Here is an 8,940-nt window from a genome sequence, read left to right as displayed (position 1 = left end):
AAACATAAACAGGGAAGAGGCAGTGGAAGCGCGAGACAGATAGAGATAGAGATGGGAGGAAAACAGACCAAGAATAAGAGGAAGCAAGAGGAGGAAAGCATAGCTAATGACATTGGTATCAGATTTATTCCGAAGAGGCAGCAGCAGAAGGAGGCAGCGAGGAAGGCTGGATGATTTCTTCGCCCCGTCTTCCCCTTTTCCTGATTATGAAAGGAGACATGGCGCGAGGTCGAGGGTCAAGCCAAAAGGAGACAGCATTGTGTAGAAACTGTCACGCACCGCCACCTATTTTGACATGCACAGGCCCGTTTGTTGTCTGTCGAACATGCAAATTGGCGAGTCCAGGCTGTCATATAAAGGCAGGCAGATATGTGCTGGTCGGGAAAATGAGAGACCACCTGTAACCAAGAGAATGGGGAGTGATGGACAAGCATTCAGTCAGCCTGCTCGTCATTTCCAGGCCCGCCATTCACCCATCAGTGGAGTATCCCCCAGCGCCCTCCTCCTCCTTCTTCTCAATCCTATCCCCAGCGCACACATATACATGTAAAAATCTATTCTTAATATTCAGAAGCAGGAAGTGAAGGGAAATAAATATATACAACTGACGGAGATTGGAGGGGGTCTGTGGTGGGGATTTCAACCTGCTGACTGCCTAATAGGATCCTGCATGGAGACAGCTGAGGGTCAGGCCCAGATAATTAGTTGTCCACTGAGGAAACATCACTCTTCCACAAGGAGTGGACAGGAGGGGGACCCTGTAAGGTGGCCTTAATGTTGTGAATCTTAAAAGAAGTCCAGGATGTGTCAGGTAATCAACATTTGATTTTGTCCCAGTTCTGTATGCTATAGAATAACAGGGACCGGCCACCGAGGCTGGACATTCACTTTATTATACCAAAACACATGACAGTGTCATGCAAGGTTGATGCTCCTGTGTAAATTATGTAAGGCTGACCAATAATTAGCTGTCCAAAGCAAAGAGGTAAGACAGAAAGCAATGAAAGAAGTGAACAGACATTTCAAATCAAGAGACGGCTATTAGTAGTAGTAGTAGTATTTAAAAGCTTAATATTAATTAATTAATTAATATAAATATTAAAAACATGTACACAAAATAATTTTAATATTCACAAAACTGACCCGATGAAGTACTTTTAACTCCCTAGACATGTTTTTGTCCTGTGTGTGTTTGTGGATGTGTTTGTTTTTTAACTTGTGATAAATTATTAACTTTTCAGGGTTAGAATTAGGCAAGTATGAGTTGACATAAGAGTAAATTTCCACAACATTAAGTCAGCCTAATGTCCTCAGAAATAGTGGAAACAAAGCTTTGTCTTCTGTAGTTCAGGTCACTTATTAACGTTAATCAGCAGCATCCTCTGCACATAGATTTAAATACAAATACTTTGTCCACAATACCACAGGTGGATGGGTACACATTCAAAAACACAGAGGCAAAACATTAAGATTTCAGTGACTCAGGCACTATGATGTGTGGTCTTGTGTTGTTTATTATGTTTTCAACCGAAAAGTTTAAAAGAATTATTTTATCCCCGTTATCCAAACCATTTGTGAACCAAGTCATCAAAACAAAAGGTTATCAAACATGTATTTTTCCCCTTACCGCTGAATTTAGGCAATACATCATTACTCATGTAGCATTAAGTTAATGACTACTGTCTGTTGTCAGTTCACCAGGCAAAACATTTTTTTTTCTTTAGCCAAATGAACCATTAATATTGAAGGATTAGGGTCTCTTTTCTGGTATGATATAGGGCAGAAACTGTCCTCATTATATGATTTAGTCCAGTCAAATGTATTCAAATGCCACCTTTATTACCCTGGAGGTGCTTTGCATAAATTGAATAAATCCAACGGATACTCTGCGAGAATCAAACATATCAAAGGTTTCCTGTCTTTGAAGTGGGGGTAGCTTCTAATTCCAAAACAGATTTTCATGATAAATAAATACATTATTTATGAAATATGGGGTAGTGGCGGTATAAGAAGACCAAGAAGAAGACCAAGAAGAACAGGGGAAAATAAAAACAACGATAAAAATGCATAAAACATTTTACTCTGCGGAAATGTCAAGAGACATTAAATGACATACAGAGTGGCGCGTGCAGACCAACTGGCTGCCTGATAAACAAACTGATTAGCATATGCACATTGGAGCATATGTTGTGCTCATTTGCTTACACAAAGTCTCAATCAGAATAAAACACTGCACTCGACGCATGTCATAAAAGTCTAGAAATATGTTGATGGGAATGATGAAGATGGAAACATTTCAATTATTTCATCTCTGACAATTACACCGACGATGTGACAACCTCGACAACCACCATGCAGCACGGTGCCTAATTGCCTACAGGAAATTTATGGAAAAGGGAAATAAATACAAATAAACTAAACTAACATGTTGACCAACTGCATCCGAATGTTGAAATGTTGTCATAACATTTGCACATAATTTTATAACTTGTAACATGAAATGGATTTTGTAAATGTGCAAAAAATAAATGTATTATTACACAGTTAGTCTGGAAAAAAACTGTAACCACATGCATATAAGTTTCTTGTTATGTTATTCTCCACAATTGCTTATGGCCAGAAGACATGGTGCACCAAGTATATACGAAGATGAACCTCTTCAAAGTGTCAGGGTGGATGTCATCATACTATAGCAGCAGGTTTAGGGTTGAGGTAGGACTCGGGCGGGGCAACTAGCCAAATTACTAACCTGCCTGAAAAATGAATAAGCTTTTAACCTCATACAAACATGACAGAATCATAGGCATGTATGATTCTTTGAAGTGTGCTCTAAGATTCAGATAGGAAAGCGAAAATAAATTATTTGAATAATTACACTTTAGCATATCTAAAACAGACATTCAGGATGGTCTTAGCACAAAAGATGGTCCTTAATAGACTTCAAAATATACCTGAGTAGATGGTTTCTCTTCACTGATGTATAAAATAAATAAGGGTTTTTTTTGCATTGCACATAATGAGGTTGCTTTTTTTGTTTTGTTTTTTTTACAGATATATTTTAAGATTGACCAGTTACATTAGCTCAGACAATTTGTTTTCTTATGTGAATAATTTTGAAATTTTAAAAAACATTTTATATTTGAATTTATGTATACAGAATATAGGCCCTACGCTGCGCATGATGCATTAGGGATTTAGTACAAAAGAAAAACATTCATTAAGGTGGACTTGTTTTAAAAATTTTCTTCAGTTGGTTGTTGTTTTTTTCCACAAGAAAATGTAAATTAGAAATATTACAAGAAAACTATATTGAACAAAGTGGGGTATTAATCAATTAAATCTTTGAATAAATAAGCACAAAGGGGAGACCATCGGGGGTAAATAATGGAGGTTCTGCACCTACGCAAACGTTCATTTAACCTGTGAACCACAAGGTTATTTCTGTTAGAAATGACATTAACACACACTTACACACACACATATATACACACCAGCCTGGAGGAGGGATGATTTATGTGGAAAGATCCATCTTCATCATCTTGCCTCTCACCTTGGTCTCCATCAGTGTTAATTAAAGGAAGGTCAGTGTCACCCTCCTTGCTCCCCCCAAACCAACCCTCTTTTACATAATAAATCACTCCAGACACACAAAGGGGGCTGTTGACACAAACAGAATGCTCATAGCTAACTAGCTAACTGCAGTTCGTTGGGTTGAGGAGTCAATTCAAAGTGTGCCATAAATAATACTGAATGTCACAGTGCTGTGTCTTTGTCTGGAAACAAAGCGTAGAAGACAAGGACAGGTTGTACTGGGACAAAATTAATTTGTGATGCACACAATATGTACAATATAAAACATACATATCCCAAAATGAAATACAAAGAAGCAACAATAAATTGCAAGTGATTTTTCAATTATTGCGCTATACAGCATAATACAACTGCTTTTAATGAAATCATTTTCATGTTAAACTCTTTAGTTTTTCAGATTTTTCCTACTGGTTAGCCAGAAGTCATATCTGGAAATCTGTTTAAGACTTTGTGGTAGGTTTTAACATTATGTCAACAAGTTTATGTAAAATCATCCATGACCGAAAACAATAAAACCCCAGAGTAGTTATTATGTGGGTTACTTGCTGCATTTGCTTCCTTTCTTTATCCTCCCAGAAAAAGAATGTCCATGTGAGGATAACTCACAAGAAATAGCCATTGCAATGAATACACTAAAACAGCACATCAGTTTGTGACAGAGCTTTGGTCAGCCTCACATTGTCTACACCATTACTTTCTTGAATCAATTTTCCTCCCCAAAAGAAACAAGAAACATATGCTTTGTATTGTGTACAATTTCCTAGGTTTTCTAGGTTACTGTCAGACTTGCATAATGAGGGCCATGGTGCTGCAGAGTTCCCCTCTTATCACAAACTAGCATGCATGGCCCTGCTGCTCTCTCCTCAGTCATCAAGCAATTGATGTAATTGAACCAGCCCTTTGCTGTCAAGCAAGCAGCGCAGCTCAATAGCATATGCTCCGAACACTCTGGACAATGAGAGCCACGCAGCCGGGCAGGAAGGCAGACTGGGTTGCTGCTGTTCTGTCAATAAATTTCAATTCCACTAATTGTCCAGAATTCATTAACAGAGCCTTTGAGACAACATGGTTCTATGGAAAACAACACCGCAATACGAGAGAAAAAGACGGGTATTCTGTGCATTTATATTGTGAATTGCTGTTTTTGCATTCACTGGCTGGTGTCTGAGTAGATGAAGTAAACAATGAGAATATGATGGGTATACTTTACATATAAATACAACTGGCAAGTTAATTAGGGAGTGACAGTGGAAGAGAAATGGTGAAGAAAGAAATTAATGGATAATAGAGTAGTAAATTATTATTATTATCATTATTGTTCTGTTTTAGAGAAAAATAACAGGTTGGGAAGTTTCTGCTGTGTACATTATTTTAGCTCTGATTGTTTCATTATGTAACCGTGTTTCTATAAATATAAATCACATAATTGCCTTCAACAATATTTCCTACAATTTTTTTAAAACTGCTTCTGAGAAGTAGTGTATCTATGATAGTGTCCAGTGGATTTTACACACACTTTTGGCACTTTTTACATTTTGTCTTTCAGTGCTATTTTATTCCTTTGTTTTGAAGTATGAGTTCAGTATAATAATCTAAACTGTTATTTTACTACAGTATTGCTTCCTTTGGGTAAAAACTCTGTAGCTTGATTTGCATTTATACTAACCTGTGTTTGTTAGTCTTGCTAGGTTCCAACATTTCACTTATGGTTGCATACTGACTATACAAAAGTGGAGCGATGGGAGAACGCTCCCGACACCATCTGAAGTCACAATAACAACAACAATAACTTATTTCTCCTCCTCTGTTTTCCCCTTCCTCTGAAATGGGCTGGCCTTGGTCTCTCAGAGTCCTTGTCGTCCTCCAACAAAGCCCTCAACGTCCCATGTACCTGCTTAAGTGACCAGCAAGAGTTCAAGGGTCACCAGGAGCTGCCACTTCCCCTGTCACAGGAAACAAGCAGCAGGAAGGAGAAAGGAGAAAGATTGGTGGGGAGGGAGGGAAAGGTGGAGAAGAAGGAGGGAGGTGGTATTAAAAGCAGAACAATGACAAGGAGGTGCCTGGAATTAGTGGTCTTTTTCTGTCTCTTACACACTTACACATGCACATACACACACATACACACTCGGTGTAGGGCAGAGGTTTAAGGTGGATAATAGCAGTGACAGGGAAATGGCTTAAAAGCCGTTCATTAAATTATGTAGGTTTGAAATTAAAGGGCCTTAGAAAAATTACAGTTTTTAGAGATATTGTACCAGTATAATGTGTAGTCAGAATTCCACAAAATGCAATATTATGAGCAACTGCCTCTCATGGAAATGCACACACACACTTCTTCACACACATATAAGGTCCCAGTGAGAGCAGGGTTATGGTCGAGTAAGCATGGAGCCTTTGCTGCTGTTGAGCCCTGCACTGCGCTGCTACTCAGGAGGGATCGCTAGATCACATTATCAATCATATAGTGCTGTACAATCAAACAAGCAGTATATTGTGTGTGCGTGTGTTTCTGTGTATTACAGTCACTCTTCCTCATTCTTTGGCTTGTAATGTGTGTTTATTTTCATGTGTTTCAGGATTTCTTCCAGTAAACCCCCAAATACTCCACATGCGCTTCAAGACGCTAAATCATTTGCAGGGTACGCATTATGTGCTATTGTTATGTACATTTAATTTTAATGGCGAGAATGTGACTGCAGTAAAAACTGTATTTAATATAAGACAGCACATAAACCATCTTCCAGTTTTTCAAACACGTGTGCACTGTGGTGCAGCAGCGGGGCAGTTACCATGTAAAAAACTTTAAACTCGGTGCAATGGCTTTTTCCGCAGAACCACTGATTCTTTTAGTGGGTACCAAAACACCACTTAGAGTGGCAACACTGTCATCTCTTTATTCACAAAAGAGCATAAGCGCGGTTCCATGAAATGAAAATAACTATTATCAAGACGCTTCCGCATGTGCAGGTTGCCACAGCAAAAAATGGTCCTTTGTGAGAGCAGGAGCTGACACACACATACTGTATATGAGTGCAGTTATAAAAGTTCTTCAAAATGCTATATACCTAGTTATTTTGAAGGCCGTCCTGTCATTATGTTTGATGTTGGTGCACGCTCCTCTTTTACCCGTCAAGCCTATTTGCCTTTGTTTCACGCAGAGCAAGCAAGCGAGTGCCTAGGCCAAGGAGGCACGGATATAAAGAGAAAGATAGAGTTTGAATGTGCGGCCTCACAGAGTCAGAAGGTTTTCCTTAATTGAGGGTAATTTAAAATAAAGAACATCTTGTAATGATAAAATGTACCCACTCTCCACATGTGCGCACAATATCCCAATAAATTACATCCTTGGAAATCCCTTTGAGGAAACCGTACACACAATGTTAAATATAACAGGCAATCAAGCCAAGAATAATATTTGTTTTTAGGACAGCCTGCAGTTGGAGTTGCACATATACAAAAGATATTTTTAATGTTTTAATACCATATAAAAAATGATATATTTCTAATGAATATAAAATTTGATATTTAATTTGTAATAATTACAAAAATATTAAAGAAATATTCTCAAGATTTGAAGTTAATGCACTTTATCTAAGTATGTAATAAGTATGTAAGACATTACTAAAAGAAATGAAAATTAGTGTTAGCTAAATGTTTTTTGATAGAAATCCATACATTCTTCTACATTTTTCTACACTCTACTTTCCCTGATTATATTTTGTTATATCATTTAATTAATTTGATACTACTCCTTTATAAGTACTGTAAATTGTAAATTAACTGTAAACAATTCCACATCAAGTGTGCCTATCAACCATACATTGTGTGCATATATGGCTGGTGATTTACACTACTGAAAGCATTTAAATAAGGGTTTGCTTTTATCCCCTGCAGAAAAACAAACAGAGTAACTAATTGATTAGTTCATACAAACAATAACACAAACCTGCTGTTCAGACACTGTGGTACAGAAAAAGTACATCAGCCTCTAAATTCCAATTTAGAGGCTGTTACCGTCCCTTTTTCTTTAACAAACCTCCTTTTAAAACTATAGATTCTACAGAAGAAGGTAAGGCAAAACTTTTACATCGTTCTCTTTGTTAAACCTGCCCAAAACATGCGCCAGGCACGTGTGTTTACCCAAAACCTTGAGACTGCACTGCCCTCAAATGGCACAATGAGGTCAATGCACACGACTCCTTCATCCCACTTCTCTCTCGCTCTCGCTCTCTTCTTATAACTGCTGCAGGACAAAGGAGCATTAATTAAGAAGCAACCATGAGCAGCCAAGGAGTCTAATGCACACAGATGAAACACACTTGTACGCACACATCCATGCACACACACATGCAAACACACTGCAGTGACTCACAGCTATTCTTCCCTATTCTCCACAGCTTCTGATAACTGTGAAATTCACTCCCTGCGCACAAAGACCGGGGAGGAAAATAATTTCAGTAATCGAGCTAATGGGTTTAAGTGAGACTGAAGAGCAGCCAAGAGCAGCTAAAGAGGAGAAGAAGGAGGGGAAGAGTCAGGGGCACGAAAAAGGCATGGTTGTGTGCACAGGCTTGAAGAAAAGAAGACAGTGAGTGGAAGAAAGCAAAAGAAATGCAGAGTGTCTTTTGCATTGTTCATGATTAGATTGCTGAAGAAGAGAAGGGGATGCTCATTTTCTCCTCACTGCCATGATACAGTAGCTGATAAGAGTCACTCTGTGTGCACAATGGGAGGATTTGAAATGGTGGTTAATTTAATTGATAAAGCCAAACAATGGCATAATGCTTGCAGACCGATTACTTTTCTGTTTGTGTAATCACCACAAAGGAAGTTAAACAAAAGAAAAGCGAGGCATCCCAGGCAATCTCTGACCATTGTGAATTCACGAATAAATACGCACACATAAACACAAATCTGCACGTAGAACAAATGGACACTTAGTACAGCAGGAGAAATGCCGGTCTCTCCTATTCACACAGCACTGTTATTTACACCAGAGCATATGAAGTGTTTTATGACTTTTCATACAGTCAATATTGAAATGATACGTATTTTATGGAAATAAAAGGAAAAGCTGATTTCGAAAGTTGAAAATAAGAAACTTTTACTTGACAAACATATAACAGACTTGTGTGGCTTTACTGACATAAGTATCCAGGGATAAATTAGGCAAGTTATCTTGTATGTTTTTGTTATTAATGACTAACAAATTATGTTAGTCATTAACCTTAATGATTTGAATACGTAGCAATGCTTTATTGTCAAAAGGTTACGTTTTCATGGTAAAGACAAGTTTAAAAACAATCATTAGGGTAATGCAAAGCCAGTGGTCCTACTTTATTATTTGAC

Source organism: Mchenga conophoros, linkage group LG11 (genome assembly GCF_057382185.1).
Source record: "Mchenga conophoros isolate Kocher_MC1m ecotype Shallow Benthic linkage group LG11, M_conophoros_male_GT1.1, whole genome shotgun sequence".
NCBI lineage: Eukaryota > Metazoa > Chordata > Actinopteri > Cichliformes > Cichlidae > Mchenga > Mchenga conophoros.
The sequence above is the reverse complement of the archived record's forward strand: the minus strand, read 5'-3'. Positions refer to the sequence as shown.